Here is a 24,356-nt window from a genome sequence, read left to right as displayed (position 1 = left end):
GAGGACCATGTTCCACAGAAGTAGATGTCATAGTGCCCAGCACATGGACGACTGGACCCAGGTTATCCCAGCAGATAACCTGGGTCCAGTGCATCCTGGCGCCACTTCCCCAGATAAACGACGCACACGTACCCGGCCGTCCACATGGTGCAACAGGAAACGTGATTCTTCGAACAAGACGACCTTCTTCTTCCAATCACTCACGGTCCAGTTTCGATGCTCGCATGCCCATTGTAGGTGCTATCGCCTGCGAACTGTGGTTAGCATGGGCACTTGGAGCGGCCTGTGGCTACACAACTCATTTTCAGCAGGGTTCGATGTACTGTGTGTTGTGACACATTACTCCCGTCACCAGCATTCCAATTACTGGCAAGTTGCGCCACAGTCGCCCTTCTGTTGCCACGTACCATCCGGGAGAGCCTTCGCTCACCTCGAGCATCGATGAGCCGTGGACGCCCAACACCTCGCCGGCGGTTTGTGGGTTTTCCCTCCTTGGACCACTTTCGGTAGGTACTAACCACAGCTGACCGTGAGCATCCCACTAGCCGTGTCGTTTCGGATATGCTCAGACCCAGTTGTCTGGCCATTAAAATTTGGCCTTTGTCAAACTCACTTAAGGCCGCTGCCTTTCCCATCTGATTAACAAGAGTAACACTGATTAACGGAGCTCAGTATCAGGTGTTTTTTATACCGTGTCCCGACCCGCGCATGCGCCATAGTTCACCTGCAGTTGCTTCGATTTGCATAACGACTCGCTGGTCATAATGTTTTGGCTCATCGGCGTACAGCTACACTGCATTCACCTAAACAGTAATTCGATGTCAGTACAGATATACGTCGTTAGTTAACAGACTTTGAAAGAAGGATGATAGTGGGTGCCCGACGCATTGGTCAGCCTATCGAGGAGGTGATACAGAAATTGCACTATACTTGTTTGACAGTATCAAGAGTGTATCGGGAATATGCCCGCCATTTCCGGAATAACATCTTGTCGTGGAGAGCGCTGTGGGCGACAAAAGCTGGTGGTTGAATGCGGCCATCGACAACGTCTTTCCCATATTATTTCCGCCAACTGGAGAGCGACAGTGGCACAAATCGCTGCCGATTTCAACGAGGAGGCCAGTAACGTCTCCACAGAGACTATCAGGCTATCATTAGCCGCAATAGGTTATAGGAGCCACCGACACAGCAAAGTCCCATTGCTAACACTACAACACACAACTCTACGCCTCAACTGAGCAAAAGAACATCGGCACTGGACCTTGGATGATTCGAAACGGGTCTCCTGGTCCAATGAGTCCCGTTCCAGCTATTTTGAGTGGACGGGTGGGTGCATATCTGGCGGCAACCGCACAAAGCTATGCAACCGTCATGTCAACAAGGAACTGTTCTGGCAGGTGGATGGTCGGTAATGGTCTGGGGCGTGTTCAACTGGCACATGTTGGGACCTCTAGTACATCTAGACGCATTCTATGAACAGTCCACGTTAAAAACTATTATATTATATTTAGGCCACCCGAATAATTAAATTCATCTGCCGTGCTCTGTCTTATGTCTGTTAATTGCGTGTGTTCTATGATCGATTTGTCTGTTTGCTTGACGAAAAACTCCAGTTTCTGGGGGGAAAAAAACCTTACAATCTACGCCTGAGACCGACTAACACAGCCACGGAGTGAAAAAGCCTTAAAGTTCCTCACATCATCGACGAATTCGAACCCGGGCCTTCTCCACCCGGTGTGGAGAGAAGGGTGAAGATACCACTGTGCTACAGTGCAGACATTAATCCAGGTTACATGTCCATCCTTGCAAGCCATCTGCATCCCTTCATGGTAATTGTATACCCACAAGTCAATGGACTCTTCCAGCAGCCAATGCGCCTCCGAAAGAGCTGTGGTGAGTTGAATATGGTTCGAAGAGCATTCAGCAGATGTTACCACCATGGAATGGCCTCCCATTCACTGGACATGAACCCTGTGGAGCACTTTGGGATGTTATAGAAAGTCCGTTGGAACTTTCGATTCTCCATCCAGGAATGCAACGGAATTATATGCAGCGGCAAAGCAAGCATGGACAGAAATACCTGTGGAATGCTTTCGTGAACTAGTGGACTTAATGCTTCGCCGTGTGACTGCCCTTATCCGGCGAAATGCCGCTTTCGCCGGATAAGGGCAGTGATACGGCAATAAATGATTTCGTAATAACTGAGAGGAAAGTGGAAGAGAAATTGTTGAAGTTAAACATTAGAAATTCAAGTGGAGTGGATGGGTTGTTGTGGTAGGGTTTTACGAGCATTAGCGACTAAGGTCATAATGCTCATTTTGTCTGCGTGTGTTCTGTGGTCGATTCCGTTTGCTGTACGAAAACCCGAATTCTTGGAGAGAAAAAACAAGCTGACCTCGCCTGAGACTGACTATCTTAGCCGTGTTGTGAAAATAGATAGCCCATGAAAATTCCTCAGATATCGACGGAAGGAGCACGAAGTTATCAGCCCTTGGTGGAGAGGACGGCAATTCTACACAGTGCTGCCATCAGCGTAGGGTGGATGGAATCTATCCAATATATATAAGGAGGCAGTGAAGGAAGCAAGTAAAACCTTGACTAGACTGTGCGGGTGGAAGGATGTGGGAGTATAGTCACACATCCTTCCTACCGGGTGAAGAGCCCGGGTTTGAATCTCGTCGATGACGCGAATCTTAAGGCTTTTTTCACTCCGTGACTGAGTTAGTCGGTCTCAAAGATAGATAAGCAAGGTTACCCTCCCAGAAACTGGGAGGTTTTCGTCAAGCGAAACAGGCAAATCGACAGAGAAAACACACGCAATTACAGACAAAATAAGGTTACAATCTAAGTATTAATAGATAATTAACAATTTAGGTTTATGTAATCAATTACGGGTAACCTTAATATAATAATTTTATAATTTAAAGCGTTGACTATAATTATGAGAGTATCCTTGGATTCAGTGGAGATCTCCGCGGACAGAAGATGTATGAATGTCTTCCGAATTCACAAAAGGGGATCAGTGGGTGACACTAGTAATTACAGACCTGTTAGCTAACTTATTTTACAGGGAAAATAATGGAGTCACTGATTAAAGAAACAACGCAGGACCATGTACACAAGACTGCAGTAATAATTCAGACACAACATAAGTTTGTTAAGGGGAAGTCTTATCTCATCAGTTTGGATACTTGGTGGTTGCACAAAGGAACTGGATGAAAATGTAATTTTGATATCATATACTTGGATTTCTGGAAAGCTTTTAATACTGTTGCAAAAATTGCAGCGGCATTAAGGGCAAGTTGCTGCTATAGGTAAAAAGGTAGGTGAGCAGAAGATTGGTAACCAACGGGCATTGCTCTCCATGGATTGTTATCAGTGGAGTCCCTCGCTGGGCCCACTGTTGTTTTGTATATTTATTAATGATATTGATGAAGGTATATCAGGGTTAATGCCCAAGTTTGTAAGGTTGTTAATGACAGTAAAGACTAAGTATGCTACTGCAACAGGATCTAGAAAAGTTGAGCAGATGGTGTGGGAAATGGCAACTGAAGTTTAACATCGACAAGTATAGAGTACTGCATATGGGTAGAAGTAACTCCAGAGAAATGTACCAACTGTGCAGTACAACACTCAGGAAAATGAAAATGAAAGAGACCTGGGGGTAATTGGGCAGTCGGATGTGAAGTTTTTTGAACAGTGCAAACAGTCAGCCGGGACAGCTCATGGCGTTGTATCAACGATATACAGGAATTTTGCTAGCAGGGATAAGGAGGTGATTATCCATTTGTATAAGGCAATGATCAGGCCAAAGTTTGAGTACTGCTTACAGGTGTGGAGGCCTCGTTTTAGGAAGAACGCACGAATACAGAGAAGAGTATCAAGATTGGTGAGGGAAACAAAGGGTTTCTCTCTCCATTTTAGTTCTACGAATTGCAGCATCTCGAGATTAGGCACCTGTGGGGCGAAGTGATTTCATTGAAATGTTTGAGGCTTTGAATGGATTGATCAATCTTAATGCTGGTGGGATTTTTCTTGTTGCTTAGACCACACACATGAGAGAGCACAAATTCAAATTGAAGAAAGACAGTTGCAGAATAGATGTGAAGTTTGTTTAGCCAGCGGGTGTTTGATTTCTGGAACAAAATTCCATCTGTTGTTGTGGAAGTCGATAGCTTAAATAAATTCAAGGAAGAACAGGACAGACTATTGGAGGGAATGAATAGGTAAAATGGGAGGTGTCGTTTGTTTTTTTTTTTTTTTTTTTTTGCTGATGATGTATAAGCTTCCTTTCTTGCCACGCGTCTCCGTAGCCAGGTGGGAAGGAGCAGCAGTGCGTAGCACACGCTTCTTGATTAGACCAGGATTCGAGGCCGTCACCACCAAATACGGAGGATGCGGAAAGGTGAAGGGAATGACCACCGCATATTCCCGGAGCAATATGGCCTTAGTTGCTAATGCTCCTAAAAACCAAATAACAAACAAACTTTCTTGCCACTACTTATGCTAAAGAATATATACACTGAATTATGATCACCTACCTAATACTTCGTAGGTCCTCCTTTTGCCCCCAGTACAGCAGCTATCCGACGTGGCATTGATTCAACAAGATGTGGGAAGCGTTCGGGAGGTGTGGCCAACCAAGCTGTGTGTAATTCGGTCAGAAATTCAAGTATGGAGGTGATTGATGTTTGTTCGTTATTTGGTTTTAGGAGCATTAGCAACTAAGGCCATATTGTTCCAGGGATATGCGGTGATCATTCCCTGACCTTTCCGCATCCTCCGTATTTGGTGGTTACGGGCTCGAACCCCGGTCTAATGAAGAAGCGTATGCTACGCACTGCTGCTCCTGCCCACCTGGCTACTGAGGCGCCGTGATTGGTGTGTCCAGAAGCCTGATATGCCTCTCCACAGTGTCCCACAAGTGATCTATGGGATTGATATTGGTGGAAGTCAAAACTGTGTTCCTCAAACCATTCCTGCACAACAATTGCTCGATGGCTCGGCGCATTGTCATCTTGGGAGACACCATCGCCATTCGGGAAAAAGTGCAACATAGCGGGGTACACAGTCAGCAAGCAGTTGACGATGGCAGAGACCACTGATACGTTGTTCCACATGCATCAGGGGTCCAAGCTCCTGCCAGTGAAGCATGCCCCACACCATACAACCACCTCCATCGGCCTGCACTTTTGATACCATGCATGATGAATGAAGAGCCTCGTGTTGTTGACGCCAAATCCAGACACGACTATCCATGGTGTGGTGTAAATAACGTGACTCATCCGACCAGCACGCCTTCTTCCAGTCTTATAACGTCCAACTTGCATGCTCTTTGCACCAGGGAAGTTTTTTACGCCGATGAACCTTAGTTAAGAGAGGATGCCATAGGGGTTGTCTGCTGGTATAGCCCATACGCGCGACGCATGGTCATGCCAGATATTGTTCTGGGTTGGCCCATGTTGTATTGGGTAGTCAACTCTTGAACAGTGCTGCACCTGTTCGCGTCGTCAAACCCGGCGCTCACCTCTAATTTCAACCTTTCGTTGACTTTTGTAGTTTTGCCACCGGGTCGTTGTTTGACCATTTTGATGCCAGTCCTGGTACACTAACTACGGCGGCTGTCGAACACCCCACCAGTTCAGCCGTTTTGGAAATCGAGGCACCAGCTCGTCGAGCACCCACAATTTGTCCTTTATCAAAGTCCGATAAATCCTTACTTTTACCCATCACGCTCGGAATTTTACTACCTACTGAACCAATGACGCCTTATCTATGCTACGTAGGTCGACTAATTCCGCACTCTCGTACCTCACGGGGTAGCATTTACTTTTCATAAGGGTGGTCATAATTCAGTGATCACTCAGTGTATATATACATTATTTATTAATAGTGATATGTGGTTTGTGCAAATTCAGAATCACCCTGCACAACTACCGTTGCGCCTCCGTAGGCAGGTGGGAAGGAGCAGCAGTGCATGTAGCACACGCCTCTTGATTAGACCGGGGTTCGAGCCCGTCACCACCAATTACGGAGGATGTGCGGAAAGGTCAGGGAATGACCACCGCATATCCCGGAGCAATATGGCCTTAGTTCCTAATGCCCCTAAAAACCAAATAACAACAACAACTACCGTTCGTACTTCGCAACGACGTCTGTACAACGTCTGTTGTACAGACGTCGTTGTCTGTCCCGCTGCGATCATTATTTCCAAGCATATTCAAAGTGTGAACAGCGTAGCGTAAAATCCGAAGGCTCTCCAGCGAAAGTGATTGGATATTCCCCGCACGCCTCCTTCAGAGAAAAAAAATTGCATATTCTTACCTTTAAAACTTGCTATATTTCCGTACAATTAGTTTGTATTTTTAAGACATTTTGTTTTCTACGATATTTACGAATCCCCAAAAATGCCGGGTGTTGAAAATTGTCAGATTCGCCAGTATTCCGTAGTGAGACATTTGAACCGCCCTTGCAGTTCGAGGTTTATTTAAAGCGGCGCATTTAAATAAATAAATAAATTTTCTGTTTATACTCCGGCACGACAACCAAGTCAGTAGAGTTTACAATAAATCGTCAATACAAATATTTATCGTATTTAGTGGTCACGGGCTTGAACCCCGGTCCACTCAAGGAACGCGTGCTATGCACTCTCGCTCCTGACCACTGGGCTACGTCAGGCCTGGGCTACGTCATTTACTGTAATAATACGCAGACTTGAATAAATTTATCGAGCAGAATATCAGTTACATTATGTGATAGATCTTTCGCCATCGCTCAGGCAATTCCAGCAGGACGTCGACTGCCCGAAACGCAGATTACGTGACCGATCAAGCAAGTGGATCAGACAATCCCCTTTATAAGCTACGCATATATTCGATTATTTCACATAAGCTAAGCATTTCATTTCATTTTATTCTTACAATAATTAAACGCCTGGATTTACTTTCGCTTAGAAATAGCAAGTAGCAAAATCTTTTTTCAAGACGAGTGATGTAACTGTCTTTGAAAACGTATATAATAAGTGATGTTTCGAGTGTCTGCCATTATACTAATTTATTTAATGGCGTGTTTGTTTATCAGAATTCCAATTGCATGAAACTCGTAATCCCAACTTAGAAAACTTAACAGTAATGCAATTGGTATCCTGATTAAGAATAGCTAAATTTATATTTTCATTCAGTTCGTTCAAAGTCTTTACGACATAAGAAATACTATACAGTAGTCTACTATTTATAATCGCGTCCATGTGAACTGCGTCGTGTCGCGCTGCCCAATGCGTTGTAAAAATGTCTATAAATCGTAAAAGTATATATAGTGTTTTCCATCAATAACAAAACTGTCATCATTGAAAGATTGAAGAAAGTGTTAATAGCGTCAAACTGGCGGCCAAATATGTAATACGGAAATGAAGAAATTCGTCATAAAAAAAAAAATAATAATGATAATAATAAAGAAATATCAATTTTAAAAATTGACTCATTATAAATCCTCCATTAGTTGGGATAATTAACGTCCTACTGTATTTTGTTTCGAAATTCGCTAAACCAAAGCCATGCCACAAAACAGCCGAATCCATAACTTCTGGGGCAAGTTCGGTATTTTTATTTATTTATTTAATTTTTTTTCCACATGAGTGTCAGTCTTCATCAAAGAACATTTTGTTTCTTTTCCCCGAGCGTTTCGAAAAAAATAGACTTAAATTTTGTCACTCGCATATCTCGCCTAACAGGTAAAAAAAAAAAAAAACCTTAAAAATGCTCAATTTATGGAAATCTAATAAATCGCGCTTTACTTACATCCGGCGGTCATACTGCACTAGAGCCCAACATTTTATTTTAACTCCGAGGGAAAATAGTTTACAAAAGAGTTAGCGAACCGTGCAAAGCCGGCTTTATCGTTAGGTCCAGTGGGCCTTGGGGCGCCAAATCTTGGCGCAATTTGGTAAAATTGATCATTCTAAAAAATGAAAATCTCTGAATCGGCGGGACTGGGGGGGGAGACCTTCAGTCAATGTAGCCGACGATACCACATATCCTTGAGCCGTCCCTGGCACCATCGTATTAAATGAGTTCAACATTCACTAAGGTATCGTTATTATTAACGTTTAACGATTTTCAGACTTCTGAGGTTTCTATGACACAGATTTGAAGTAGTTTACTTCAATTTACAGAACTGCATAAATCGGAGGTAGTTCAGCCTCTGAATAATGGTGTAACGAAAAATCGAGGTCCCATTCCTGCAGAACTAACCAAGTTCTGTTTTCCTTGGGGCGGGGGGGTTGCATATTCTTAGCTTTAATAATGTAATATATTTTTATATTTTGCCTGACTTTTTTTTTTTTTTTTTTAATAAATGCATTATCCCGGCAAGGCGGAGTACGGGCCTTTTGCTACTCCACTGCCTCTGCCTGATCCTCAGATAACATAGATAAACAAATTAAACTTCAAATTAGAAAACATCCGACATAGTCTTAAAATTCGTCAGATGCTCGATTTTTTTTTTTTTTTTTTTTATCAGCTATCTTCTGTTCCGTTTACCTTAAAAAATTATAAATTACAGCCTTCGTAATAAACATCATTTTTTTCCCCAAATATGGAACATGATATTTAGTTAACATTATTTTGGACAATCCTATAATGACTAGACAAAGATAACTATTACAATCTCATAATTTACTAATATCATTAAAGAAACGCTTACCTGAATATTCTGATGCACAATGGCAATTACAGCGTCTGTTATAAAATGTAGCTAAAATTAATCGCGTCATATAAAAGTATCAAAGCTACGGTATTCTCAAGAGTAAACAGCATGAAATAAGGCCAATTGTTTTTTTTATCTTTTTTGTCTAAACAGTATTTATCATTCATAATGAGTTCACTAGAAAGACACTTAAACACAGATTAAAAATATTATATTATACAACTTATCTGAACTGGATGTAACTATAGTCAAAATACTTTGCACCACAACCATGTTAACTATAAGGTCGTTCACTGTTTCAAAAAATCATTTTAGAATAAAAAGCTCTTCGACAGATTATCTGATCTTTATATAACAACCATCTAACCTTAAAAAGCAACTAGACGCACTACGTAAATCACCAAGTCAGTACACGATATAATAAAAAAGCAGACGAAAACTTTTAACCAATAGCTGCCAATAAACCTTTAGCGCTTAGCAGGAGTTACCATGGTAATTGATCAGGTGTTTTCGCTAACCATATTTTGTCCCCAGGGAGCGCTCAATACAAATTATTGTAACTAGAATATGATATGAAATACTGTATATGTTTTTGTTTTCAACTAAATCATTGTAATCCTTCAATTGTACAAAACTGAGTAAGATTAAATAAAATGGTAATAAAGTTAATTACGAACTAAACAATGAAAACGAATTCGACTAAAAATGGCGTGATACTTTTGAAGGAGTCATTAGTCTACAGAAATAGCTGCGAAAGTAAAAATAACATTATTTTTCTATCATTTAATCTTGTTCTAAATGGAGAATTTTCTTCGTGGGTTAAAGCCACGACGAAAACTCTCCATATTGTGAAAATTTTATATAAAAATTAAACTTTACATTACGGTATCTCTGCCAGTTCCTGAGTTAACATATCCCACAAAAATATTGAAAAAGGAGCAAGGAAAAACGAAGTTTGTGTACTCTACGAGTATGAGCTCTATTTGTGGCATTATAGAAACCAGTAATTGTGTGAGTAACAAAGGATTGATTTTAGCCTTGAATACAGAGCCTCATCAGTCCCAGAATTGTCTCGGAATAGACAACATAAATAAATGAAATAAACAAATTAAAATAAGTAAAAACTAATTATGTTTTGTTTTTGGAAGATTAGCATTAGTAAAGGCATATGATGCAAGAAAGCAAGCAAGCTTATACAACATCAGCCAAAAAAAAAAAAAAAACCCATCCCATTTCACCCATCCATTCATGTAACTTTATCGGACGTTCTCTTTGAATCAGGGTGACCAACTGTGCCGATTTAGAACTTCAAGTCCCGCTTCTCGATAATACCATCATTTGTCCCGATAAAAGAGGAAAAACTGTTAATTTATTGATTTTACGTATTTTTAATTAATTCTTATTGGAATCTAACGGACGTATTAACAAGAGAAAAATGAGAATTGAGAAATCTTTTTTCCACCAACATTTAATGCAGTTCGAGAATTGGTAGAAATATTCAACATCAAAAATGTTAACTTAGATTTGCTTTTTGAAGAAATTTTAAGTCTAAAGGCATTTTGTTCATCACTAAATAATGAAGAAAAGAATATGAGTGTTGTTAAAGAATAGGTGCAATTTTTCTCAACATTTTCGGAGGCAAATAATTTGTCTGAAATTGTAAGCTCCATATTAAGCATTCCACATTCAAATGCTTCATCAGAAAGAGTTTTCAGCTTAATGAAAACTGCTTGGTGGAAAGAGAGAAACCGTCTTTTATTAGAAATTTAGAAGCCGAACTTATGGTGAAAGAAAATTATAACATATCCTGTTCAGAATTTAAAAACTTTTTAAAATCTTCGGAAGGAGAAGAAATTTTAAAACTAGCGAAATCTAAAAAATATATACAGTATATATAAAGTAATAGTAGTCTTTCTCGCTATTTTTAAAATAACTGTTATAAATAATATTATAGTTTATATAGGGCAAATTACATATTAACAACAATCATATAACAAATAAATACTATGATTGATTGTTTCATTAAAAAAATGTATTTTAATTCTAATTTTATATTTTTCTTTTACTTTTTGAAGGAAAAAATGCTGTACTATACATTTCGTTTCAAGTTGTCCAGCTTACCAATTTTCAAAATATGGCCACCCTGCTTTGAACAATTATTTGAAAAATGAAATACTGATGGTAGATATCATTATTTCATTTCTGATCACCGTGTCAAGCTAGTGGCTTAGTTACTTGACACCCGTTTTCAAGAATTTGGATTCGAGCTCCATCAAACATGAGGAATTCCTGACAGCCCTTTCACTCTGGTTTGAGTTCGCAGGTCTCAAGGAGAGATGTGACATTTTCTCCGTAAGTTTATCTAGAGTCTTTTCTCCCTTGCAAACCAGGCATACTGGCCTTGATAATACTTGGCTATAGTTCTCTGCACACAGGCGCTGAAAACAATAAATTGTGTGATTTTTGGGTTTTTCAGTTTCAGTTTTACATCAAATGAAAACGAGAAGTATTTATTTACCAATAACTAGTACTTTTCGAAACACCTCTACCACAGTGTACGCATTTATTGCATCCCACACCACTCGTTTATATCCTGCTAATAAAAGTCGTTTTGGTTCCTGTTGGTACAATGAAAGCTTCTCTCTTGGTTATATACAATTTGTAAGATACCCTGATGGTAAAGGATACTTAAATTCATGAAGAAACACTGCGTTGTTTGATGTTCCGTCACGAATTGAAGCAGTCACTTCATTGTCCGTGTGGACTGGCAGTCTTACCACATCATTTTTCATTCTTTCAATAGCATGAAAACAGAAGGATGTGCCTGGTTCCGCGGAGGATGCTCATTCACCTGCAGTCAAGTAAGTTTCCGGATGGTCACAATGTGTTGCACAGGTGTGGTCGCGCACTGTCTTGCAACAAAATCAGTCGAATGTCTGGTTTTCTTGTTTCTGATGGCACGCTGCGAAGATTCGTGCGTAATCGTTGAAAAGCATAACAATTACTCCTTAAATCGAAGAGTAGAAATATAATCTTCCCACTACGTTCGAAAAGTCTACATTTCCTCAGCCATAGTGATATTTTTACTGCATGCTATGTTATATACTTACTGGGTCAAATTGCCTGCGCTGTGTCTCATGGCGCCTCCGTAGCCAGGTGGACAGGAGCAGCAGTGCGTAGCACACGCTTCTTGATTAGACCGGGGTTCGAACCCGTGACCACCAAATACGGAGGATGCGGAAAGGTCAGGGAATGACCACCGCATATATGCCTGGAGCAATATGGCCTTAGTTGCTAATGCTCCTAAAAACCAAAATAGCAATAACAACTGTCTCGCCACAGTCGCTACGATCCGAAAGTCATTTCGTTCTTCATCATATCTCGTTAGATGCTGCAAAAACAATCTCACTTGCAAACATTTCAGGTTATCACTCAGATCTTCCTGTATTGCAGTCTGTCATGGATGTTGGTTTAGATAGACCCAACAGGATTTGAAATAGAAAATTTTACGAAATTAGTATTAGTATTAGTATTAGTAACGGCCGCATGGTGCAAGAAAGCCTATGGCTTATGCTGCACCAGCCAAAAAAAAAAAAAAAAAAAAAAAAACCGAACAAAACAATGATAAAAACAAAAAAAAAAAATAATAATAATAATTAAATAACTAAATAATAATAATTAATAAATAAAAAGGAAATTAAACCTATCATCCTATGTGCTTCCCTTACCCGAAAGTACTATCCAGATGACCTTTGAATTTCCCCAAACTGTCGGCCTCTACCACCCATGAAGGCAACTTATTCCAGTAATTTATAACTCGCTGGCTAAAATAGAACTTCCTGCAATCCAATCTAAACATTTCCCCCCGTAACTTGAATTTATGTCCCCTAGTTCTAGCATCATTTATAATCTTGAAAATTTTGTCCTCATTCATTTTACTGATGCCTCTCAGAGCCTTAAACACCTCAATCAAATCTCCTCTAAGGTGTCTAGTTTCCAAACTCTGCAACCCACATATTCGAAGTCTTTCTTCATAAGGACGCCCTTTTGCCGATCTCACCAGGCGAGTTACCCTTCTTTGCACCCTTTCAAGAAGCTCGATGTCTTTCTTCAGGTGCGGTCTCCATACTTGAACACAGTATTCCAAGTGTGGTCTAACATAAGCCTTATATAATGGGATTATCACGTCCCTATCTCTACTTGCAAAAGTTCGATAGATCATCGATAGGACACCATGGGCCTTCCTTGCAACCTGTTTACAATGCTCAGAGAATTTCATGTCTGACCGTATCGTAACACCCAAGTCCCTTTCCTCCAGTACTGGCTTTAGTTGAACTCCACCAAGTGAATAAGTTTTTTTGGGATTACTGTTTCCCAGGTGTAATACCTTACACTTTGTTGGATTAAAGCACAGCTGCCATTTTTCTGACCATTCCTGAAGTCTATCTAGGTCTCTCTGAAGAAGCTCAGCTTGACAGTGATCATTAACTACTCTCCCAATTTTAACATCATCTGCAAATTTAGACATCACGCCCTCTATCCCTTCATCAATGTCGTTTATGAAAATTAAAAACAACAGTGGTCCTAATACTGATCCTTGGGGAACCCCACTTCTTACATCAACCCAATCTGAGGAATAGCCATTTATCACAACCCTCTGCCTCCTGCCCTGAAGCCATCCTTCTATCCATCTAAGGATTTTCCCAGTAATTCCAACCTGTTCCAGCTTATAAAGCAACCGCTCATGTGGGACTGAGTCAAAAGCTTTGCTGAAATCTAAATAAACAATGTCGAAATTATTCCCTAAATCCAGCTCGTGAGTGACCCTTTCGAAATAGCGAACCAGATTTGTTAAACATGATTTTCCCTTTACGAAACCATGCTGAGTATCCTTGAGAATTTCAATTCGATCCAAATGATCCTGAATTCCACCCTTGATCATTGCCTCCATGATTTTCCCTACTACTGAAGTCAGACTGACAGGTCGATAATTTCCAACTTCACTTTTAGAGCCACCCTTATGTATGGGAGATACATTTGCACTTTTCCAATCCAAGGGAATCTCCCCAGAGTCTAATGATGCTCGCATAATTAGCCTCAATGGTTCAATGCACTCGCTTGCTGCCTCTCTTAAGATTATAGGGTATATTCCATCAACTCCAGGAGCCTTACTGGTCTGTAGGCTCGAAAGTTTTTTCATTAAATAATCTTGCGAAATTTCAATATCATTAATTACATATTTTTTAACTTCGCTCCCACAATTTCCCTTTGCCACAAAAGGCTTTTCATTTGTAAATATTGATGCAAAATAACTGTTGAGTTCATCTGCAACGGCAGCTGGTGTATTTATTACTATCCCCTTTCCCTTACATAAAGGTCCGATCTGGTTTGTCCTGCTCTTCTTGGCATTTATATATGTGAAGAATTCTTTATCCCCCCTCTTTGCTCTGTTTGCTAGTGATTTCTCATAAACTGCCTTTGCCTGTCGAACCTTTTCTGTGGCTCTATTACACATCACCTTGTAGCTGTTATAGGCTTCAGTACTTTTTATTGTTCTGTAACCTTTCCATGCCACCTTTTTCTGCTCAAGTAATGCGGCAACTTCACTAGTCATCCAACTTGGAACCCTCCTCGTGGAGTATTTTTTTAATGGTATATACGCATTCAAGGCATCTGTGATTAATGTTTTAAAAGCGTACCACAGTTCAATTGTATTCATTCTCTGCGCGATATCTACCCAGTTAATAGAGGCCATGTAGTACCTTAAGGCATCGTAATTTCCTTTTCTGAAATTAAAACCCATTCCTTTGCCTTTTACTTCTGCTACCTCTCTCGTCATCATCCACCGTAGAACTCCGTGATCACTTCCTGCTACTGGTTCCTCTACTGTCATCCCTGTTATGTCATCTGATTCATGAGTGATGATGAGGTCTAGGATATTCTTTTCTCTAGTACTTTCCCTGACATGTTGATACAAATAACAGTCATCGAGGTGATTTAAAAATTTTGTTCCCCATGTCGAGTTTCCTTCCCATTTACTCCAATCAATTACAGGCAGATTGAAATCACCCATAATAAGGCATTGACGCTTACTTGCCCATTCCATTTGCATGTAGAGGCTTTTGTCATAATCTTCACAATCACCTGGTCTGTAGATTACTCCTACTCGCATTATACCTTTGTTTCCAACTATCTCACACCATACAGACTCTATACTAGCATGTGAGACGTCTGAATCCGGGAAAGCTATCGTCGCACTCAGGCTGCTTCTGATAAGAAGCATTACCCCACCACCCCTTCTATCTAACCTATCCTTCCTAAATACATTATACAAGCCGTACTGAAACTCATCATCCCCAATTTCCGGGTGGCACCACGTCTCTGTAAGCCCTATTATGTCTGCGTTACTTGTTTTAACCAGCAGTTCGAATTCGCTCATTTTATTGACGACACTTCTAACGTTACTGTATAAACAATTAAGATTTACTGTTCTTGTATATTTAACAACCCTAACACAACCCTTGAAGTTTTTTAGGCTCTCTTCCCTGGCATTAGCTACCCGCCCACGTGAAACGTTTGTGCCCCCAGAACATCTAGATAATACGTCCAGTTGGGGTAACAGATAAGAACTCTTGAGGTATGTGCAAGAGTTACTTTGACCAATATTATCAGATAAACGCGTGTCAGTATTACCCACATCCCCCCTAACTAGCAGTTTCCCTGAACCTTTAAGGTATCCTCAATAATACTGGCAAAAACTTTTGCACCACCTTTGTTTAAGTGTATCCCGTCTCTACAAAACAAATTCCTTCTACCTACAAGTGTGGGCCATGCTGATAGAAATTTACCCCCTAAAGCCTTGCAGATTCCTTCAAGTCTTGAGTTAATCCACAAGGCTCTTAACATATAATCCCTCCTATCGTGTCTGGGCAGAATTGCAGACACATAGACATTATGGCCTAGCTCGCGACATTTCCTCAGCATGGTCCTGTATTTTTCCAACAAATCGTCAGATCGTGTACGTTTAATATCGTTTGTCCCCACATGAATAATAATATTTTCTTTACCCCCTTTAAAATCTGACAGTCTGTTGGTGACATCATCAATAGTTGCTCCCGGCAGACATACCCTGGTTCTCCTCCACCTATCTTTATTACAAAAAATATTCCCCGTTTCCCTGACAATGGAGTCTCCTAATAATACAATGTCCTTTTTAACCAGAGTAGTTTGCACTTGGTTTTTCTGTTTTGAGGCTCGAATCGGGTGTGCATCACTTGGTAGAATTGAAACATGACAGATACGTATAAAGAGCCAGAATATCGTTCTGGTGTGCTTCGGTCCATTCTGAGCACTGGGCAGTTTCTTGACCACTATCCAGCTCCCTAACTACATCATTAACTGTCATATACCCAGTGCCAGACTTAGGTAGTCTGGAGCTCTGGCGGGCATATTTTTGGAAGCCCTAAAAATAAGGTCGCGGGGATCCTGGGTCAACGACAATTGCGTTTCTAGGTACCCTGTGACCCTGGAGAAACCGCGCCACTGCACCTCAGTAAATCTGACTTCTAAACCGATCCGCTCTGACGATGTTGTCTGCCAAGAGAACATTTTCTTCTCTGACAACTGTGTAAGCTTGTTCCGGGCGAGGGTCGTCCTTCACAGGTTTTCTTCCTTTTTTTTTTATGAATCTGTGACTCCACGAGTGTGCGAATGGAAAATCGAAAGATTTGCCATTCGCACACTCGTGGGCGTGGTATACAGTTGTCGACGTATGCCTTTTCCATGCGGCGGTGAATTTCTGCAGGAGAGACGCCTTACGTTGCAATTGCGTTTAACTGCGCTGCGGTAGCTTGGTTCACTCATCACTGTGAACACCATAATTTCTCGCGTATATAACAAAATTGTGGTGACAATGGCTGAATTTGCAATAAAACGCTGTTGTGTGCTTTGTATTATGCTGCTACTTGAGCAAACCACAATGCAAAGTATATATGTACAATCGCTGTTTCATTCAAAATTGGAGCTAAAATTAAATGCATTCAGATCTTTAGGTTTGTTTTGTACATTCGAGTCTTTTTAATGTTCCGAAGAATAATAAGTTTTATTCCATCGTTATTATAATGCGTAAATCGAGTTTAGAATGTGCTTTATTTTATTCTTAGTTTTGCAGCCCTTCGTAGGTGAAGACTTAATTGTGTACTACACACTTAAGTCTTCACCTACGAAAATTTTTGTGTCCACCACAAAATACGCATTCCAGTTCCCTTTTTTCGTAGAATTGCAACTCTACAGCTGCCAAACGAATGTCTTGATTTAAAAATTACATAGATTCATGCTACAAATATATTGCAGGACTCAAATCACTCAGCTAAAACAAAAGAAATAAAGAAACATTACTAGTTCGGTCGAGATTGATTCCAATTGAACAAAACAATGGGAAATTTCTAAATGTTCTCTATTACAAATCACATCTCATAACTCTTTCAGATTGAATCAGTGCTATAGTGAGAAGGATGGCCTGACCACTTTTCTTTCCCCCCACTCTTTCCAAATCACCGAAGTAATAACTGACTAGCTAGAGTGACAGATTTCTGTCATTAATGTTAAGGGTCCCGCCGGCTTAATAACGGCGTCGACTCTTGTGCTGCTGGTTTCTTTCAAGACGTGAACCGATAAGTCGGGTTAAGCGACTGCAGATTTTTAACGGAGAAGGTCTGAAGCGTTCCATCTGTGGCAAACCGCAGTTCTTGCACTTAAAAGCGGACGAGAAAGACGCATTAAATATCTAAAAGAAGCTAAACACGATGGGCAAAAATAAAAACCGAGATGTAGAAAATATTTACAATTTTAGTTGAATGATACTTTGGACCTAACGTCCCCCTGCTGCTTGTACGACCTCTAAATCGTGATCCAACAAAGAACTCATGAACAAAGAACACTGCATCTACATTTTCCTTTATCACCACTCCTCTTTTGTATAATTATATGCAGCTGAAGACAATAATAATTGTCTTCAGTTGCATCTTTCATCATTTCATTCGAAAGTGAATACTTTTCTTAAGTAATTGTCCATTTTTATCATACCTAAGATTCTTTGACAAACAGCAACAACTGTTTCTTTCTTCGTAAAGTTGTGCGAGTGAGCATAATATAATTTCCCGTGCTAGTAAATACAGTATTTTGCTTATGTCTCGTTTCTTAGCCCTTGCATTAAGGGGAGAGCCAAATGTCGTTCTCATCGCCATGCATTGTTCAGCTTTCACATCTTGAGAAAGTCAGTTGGAATCACCAATTCCACCGATTACCAAGTTTTCGCAGTATTTTTCTTCCATTCTTTTCTTTTTCTTCCCTAGTCTCGCTGTAAACGGTATTGCCTTCAATAAAAATTCCCCAGCGATAGAAAAGTATGGAAGTTAGTCAGCTCGCTTCGTCATATTCTTCGGGTCGTTTACTATGGCGCGCTTTCTTAACCTCACAGTATCGCCAGTTATTCTATCGACTGGCGGAGTTTCTAATTTTAGACATCACACTCTGTGTCGTCTTAACTTCCTTTTGATGCAGTGGTTTACATCCTACAAACGAAATACTATAGGCCAAGTGAAAAGTTGCAAAAAGCAGCGAAAAGCCGTGGTCTTGTCAGTAAACAGAGTAACATCTTGTGATAGGGAACGTATTCTTCGCTCGAATCCCTGGAGACTCGCATGGTATATAATGGAAGTAATGTAGGTCAGGTCACTGCACTTAGTAATTGAAATACCTCCATTACGCATGGTCCAATGGGGATAAAGTATCTCTTTGCCTGGCGATATGCGAACGGCGTGCAACAAATGTAAAAGCTGTAGGTGGCCAGTTCTCGAGCCTGCCAGTGCTCTGTAGCACACAATTAAGTCTTCGTAACTATTGAGCATCGGTTACAGAATTTACATTCTGGTGCTTCACGTCTTTATTATTCTCTTCCGACTGTATATAACTCGCCTTTTTTCATATAAATAAATTTTCTGTTTATACTCCGGTACGACCACATCAGAGGACAGAGAGAATACAAGAAACAGCACCGTATTTAGTAGTCATGCAAGCTTGAACCACGGTCACTAAAAGCACTCCCGCAGTTGACCACTCGTCTACGGCGGCCTCCCTCCACAAATGAATGTGCTTGAGGAATAACTGAAGTTGTATCTGATTTGCTATAATTAAGCTAAAGCATTGAAACATGTCAAAGAATATGCTGCTTGAGGTGAAACAGAACCAGTCATATCTTTTAGTTCTGAGAAATATTTATCAGCTGTTTACACCAGACAGTTTTCGGCGTGCCTTCGATAAGGCTTTGTGCGATCAGTGAGGATTGGATTAGCAAAAGGAAAGCCTATTAGCCTAGTCAATTTTTCTCTACGCTTGATAGTCATACACAAAACAGAGTATCACGCATTTTTCATTACAGTTGACGATTTAAAAAGTTTGCTTATAGTATAAATTTCAAATAAGACTGTTTCAAAAGAGAAAACAAATAAAAAAAATAATAAATAAAGCTGTTTTTAAAGAGGAATAAGAGAAGAAAAGAAAGGAATTGTGCTCCAGCAGAATATGCGAAGATATTTGTATATCAAATACGGCTACTCACCTCCGATTATGGCTGATAATGAGCTTCTGCAGTCCCTCCCCTTAGAAGTCATATAAACCGTTACTGTCCTTTACAAGCGGGCTGATGGACGATAACGTTTGTTTCACTCTGCAACATACTCGCTACTGCCGATCCACACCGCAGGATGTGGGGTGGCTCGGAAGTTCAGAGTACGAGGTGATCTTACAGGCAGACGCTCAGGTCGGACGCTGGGAAATGTGATGCCCGTGTAGGGGCAAAAGCTAACAAGTTGTGACATCGGGCCAAGTGTTGGTTCTTGCACAGCAGGGGGTAGGAGAGTCACGTGGCCGGCATATCACAGAAACAGAAGGCATGGCACAAAAAATCCTGGGAGTGAAAGGGAACAGCACACTGGGAAGGAGAATAAAATAGAAAATGTTCAGGATGGGGAAAAATTAATACCGGAAGTAACAAGAGCATATGGCGAATCACGTCTGCGCAGGCTATACCACTTAATAGGTGATTGCCCTTGCATCTGTTCCAGACAAAACATAACCACTGTTTGTAATGATCCCACCAATCAATGTCCACTCTCCTACTTCTCCATTCTCAGCCATCACCATCTTCATTACTGGTTACCAACCTCAGGGTTCCCCTCGCTGGTTCCGCATCGTTATCTAAAAATGGCACTCTCTGTGGTACTTAAGGAACAAGAAAAAATATATAAATAAAAATAATGATAATCTCATAGAAAAACAGCTGAATAAAAAAAAAAAAAGAGAGGCGCTTGGGAAATGGTGTTCCTTTTTTTTTTTTTGTTAGACACTTGCGCTAAAAACCTTTCAACATATTTTAGAAAGGGTAATAACGCCTTTTTGTACTTAACAGCTCAACTCTGTTTAATCTTATTTGTAAGTAAATGATTCGATAGCAGTGATAGCTCGAATTCCAGTAGAAGTTTTTACCTCCATCCGAAGCTGATTCTATTCGATGGAATAATGAATATCAGAATGGATGAAAGCAGCTCATTCAGCTGATCAGTGGGCTAGCCCAGGCCCTTTGTTAAGACACTTAATTAATTGCCTTAACGATTAATTATGCGCTTTGAACAGTTTGTTTCAGCGATCACTTATATCCATATAAACTTGATACGTTTGTGAATAATGTTATAGCGATCCCGTTGTTAATTTAGTAGAAGCATGTCTCTGCCCTTAGTTGTTAGCGAGTCGATCGCGGTAATCAAGAGACTTATAATACTTGCAATCGATATATGAAATGGTAAAAGGCAATCAGTAAATAAATAAATTTGGTAAAATCGTACACAATCATTATGTAATAGTGACTGTGTACGATTTTATCATGTGAATTGGCTCACTAACGGAAAAGCGTGCGCGCGCGCGCACACACACACACACACTATGCAAATTGTTATGCTATGAAAATACACTTGAACACTGAGTTGTGCCTTTGTGTGGCATTTAGTAAGGGAATTTAATTGAATTTATATTTGTAGAAATTTTAAACTTCGTTTCTTAATTAATGGAAAACAATTATGCTAGTAAAAAGATATAAATGTATTGCGGTTGTTCTTGTTTTGGATATTTTTGTGCATTGGCTGTTTTGACCAGAGTGTGCAGGTCACAGGTCACATGGTTTATCTTTTAGTGCCTTTGCACCATGTTTTGTTCGTAGTGAACTGCCCAAGACGATAATTGGCATCGTTTTAATTGTTTTTCTCATATTGTGAATCAACCTTCACAACGAGTTGCCGAGATATTGCACCGATTTGAATAAGTAACGCTTCACCAGTGGAGAAGACTAATGTTACTTATTCTCGGCGGCCACCACCCAGACGGCACCGGTTCGAAGCTTGACTTACTCATCGGTGGGTGGGCAGGTACCCTGGTGTTGCAATAGTGACAACCCAGATAATTCCACAATATGAGAGATATTGACTTGGACAGTTCACTACGAACAAAACATGGTGCTAAGGCACTGACCCGTTCAATAATGAATCTTACGCGTAGTCCCATTGCTTCATGCAAAATAATTACCTTAGTTTATACCGTATTATATACGTATGTACTAATCTGTGCTCACACGCCTGTTTATGGAGGCGAAAGAAATCTGTTTATGGAGGTAATTAGCATTAATTACCTCCATAAACAACTCGGTAAAGAAATTAAAAAGAACAATAAACAGTCAATATAGTTAGGACATTACGTGGTTGTTTATATATATAAATTAAATATAATAATTAATTTTCATAATAAACAGCCAATGCACACAATTCTTGAATTCGATTTATACCTCCACTGCATCAAGTTCCATTACACCTACCTCTTTTTCATCTAGCTTTTCCATCAAGAAATCACCCCAATCATCTCCTAGTAGATCAATCTTGTTATATGGTCTTTCTTGAATAACTGGTAAGAACATTATTGTAAGGCAAGCTTTGTATCTAGCAATGAGCAAACTGGGTTTGCTGCTAAATGTATCGATTTCGTATAGTGCAGATCTTAAATTTTGATTACTAGTAAGTTAAACACCCACACATTATTTACACGCATAATTTATATTACTAATTTTTTCCTTTTCTGTTGTTTAAAAATTGCGTTCCTGTATTTTCCAGCTCAAATAAGTATTTGCCTTTCGCGACTTTGCTGATTTCAAGGATTTGTTGGTGCCTGTCCACCGCGATCGATAAGATACCTGCTGAAAAGAGGCCGGACCCGACCCTCAAAACATTCTCTGGCTCCCCTTATAACTTATTCGGGTTTCCTCAGAATTTTCTGGGAAACCCAATGCGTGCCCTACTCCTACGTAGTAGTTCCTGGCGAGTCTCCTATACGACCGGCCTCCATAGCCGAGTGGGCAGGAGCAGGAGTGCAGTAGCACGCGCTCTTTGAGTAGACGGGGTTCATGGTTCAAGCCCCTGACTGCTGAATATGGTCGATCTGCCAACCCGCACTGGACCAGTGTGGCAGATTATGGTCCATTTCCCTCAGCATGAATTGTTGAGGAGGCTTCCATCCTGCAGTGGGTTGATAATGGCTGCACTTTACTTTTTTTTTTACTCCTCGTGGCTACGGACAAGGGCAAGAGGCGATCGACCAGGTGTCTGCTGCCCCTGGCTGTGAAGTTGCCAGGTGTCGGCACCCCACTTAACAAACATTACACTTACACACATACACTACATTTTCACTGTCGGCTTCCGTTCATGCCAAATACTTTGATACAGCGGCACATGGTAAGACCTGTTTTTCCGGCAAACATATGCCGGAAAGACGTCTTCCGACAAACAACTCGATCCATCCGATTTCCATATGGTTTTCTGCAGCCATTAATTGAAAGGTGTAATTCACATGGCGGGTAAAAACTACTCCTATGATAATCTGAGTAATTAATATAGTATGTAGTGAGAAATTAATCGACGAGACAGCACCATAATATGGCTCATCCAGTTAGAATAGATCATCAAAGTCACGTTCAATTACAGTACTAAAATACTAAATTTCATCAAATGGTCGTTACAGTTATCATTTTGACTTATTTAAAATATTTTAACCGTTATTTGCACATTATCTTAGGCTTTTTTTCAGTGGTATTAACTAACAATTTGGGACTTTACTTGACTTAGTATCTTTTTTCCATTTCGCAAATGTCCTGATCGAACGGCTCCGCATTCAGCACCGACATCTCCAAGGATTGGTTTGTCAAAAAAAAAAAAAAAAAAAAAACTCAAGCGCGAATGTAGAAAGTGAACCTTTAAAGTCATACTGTAACCCCGTGGGTTAAAATCTCATCAAAAACTGAAGAAACACTTAAAAGCGCATTCAGCTGAGGCTGTATATAGCTGATCTCAGAAGGAGGAAGTAGGTTTCCCAGTTGATTTATTTTGGGTTTTTCATCCCGAGCAACACGCAAATTTGCTCTTTAATACACACTCCTACACAATAAGCCATATAAATTGGCGCACTACGATCGCTGCCGCCAAAACATCACCGTGTTTTGTGTGAGACATAATAAAAAAGTTCCAGGATTGTATGTATATAAGAATGTTGCCACTTACCGGATGTTCCATACCGTTACTCCTGAAGTGGGATCAAATTTCCCTTTGAGATTTGATATAGCGAGTCCAGCGATTCTTACAGTATTGGAAACATTTTTGGAGCTCCTGTTTTTTGATCTCCTTCCTTCTCGTTGTGACACTTGGCTGACACATGACCACCGATATCGAGGTCCCTGGCCACATTAGCAATTTCGTTCACTGATAGATCGTAATGATATTATCTGCCAAGTCAACAATTTCTTCGGTGACAATTGCATGAGCTTTTTCTGGGCAAGGGTCATCCTCCGGAATTTTTCTTTACAGTAATGTCGTTTTCGTATGTATACTTCCTGAACGCGATGTTCAGTTGCCAGTTTACGCCTTTTGCACACAGTGGTGAATTTCTGGTGGAGAGACGTCCTTCGTTACAAGAGACTGAACAGCTTCTTATCTTTACCGGACCACTAGACCATGCAAACGTGCAAAGTGATGTTGACTTTGTGTGTGTGTGTGTGTGTGTGTGTGTGAGATGGGGGGACTTTAAAGGTCCCATCCTATAACACTGCCAGATCCTGGATGGACTGTTAATAGTAAACAGCTTTATGTCATCCTTGGAGACAGGTTGAAGCCTGCTATTCGCACCAAACTCGGAGGATTAACTCGGAGTATTGTTCTCAGAAGGGGGTTATTTTACATCACAACAACGCGGGACCTCGAACAGCCGCAACGACTTTTGAAATGATTCGTAAATTGAAATTCGAAGGTTCTCCCTCATTCATTATAGACGCTGAATCTTGTCCCGTCAGACTATCACTTTTTAGATCCACTCAAAGAAACGTTACGTGGCACCGATTTTCAAATAATGAAGAGGTAAAGGACGGACAGCAGTAGGAAGGTGATGGACCTATGCAACAAGTATGTGGAGAAGCAAGAAGATTACATCGAAAAATAATGGTACCTGAAATAAATTGACATTACTTTATGAATTTTTCTCGTAGATAGAACTAGATATAGTGTACGTTC

The 24,356-nt window shown here is 40.4% G+C and overlaps 1 protein-coding gene across 2 annotated transcripts in view; it reads right to left on the bottom strand.

Annotated features, from left to right (window-relative positions):
• LOC150084678 (uncharacterized) overlaps positions 1 to 19,457 on the bottom strand; it is a 139,702-nt gene extending 120,245 nt beyond the window's left edge. For both annotated transcript variants that reach the window (XR_016547114.1, XM_090376551.1), the window contains exon 1: positions 19,322 to 19,457. The gene's annotated coding sequence lies outside the window, so the exon portion shown is untranslated. The remainder of the gene's footprint in view (positions 1 to 19,321) is intronic.
• Positions 19,458 to 24,356: the final 4,899 nt, after the last annotated feature.

The sequence above is a fragment of the Mastigoproctus giganteus genome, chromosome 6 (assembly GCF_048544385.1).
Source record: "Mastigoproctus giganteus isolate SK-2022 chromosome 6, ASM4854438v1, whole genome shotgun sequence".
NCBI classification, from domain to species: domain Eukaryota; kingdom Metazoa; phylum Arthropoda; class Arachnida; order Uropygi; family Thelyphonidae; genus Mastigoproctus; species Mastigoproctus giganteus.
This window is presented reverse-complemented; position numbering and strand designations above follow the sequence as displayed.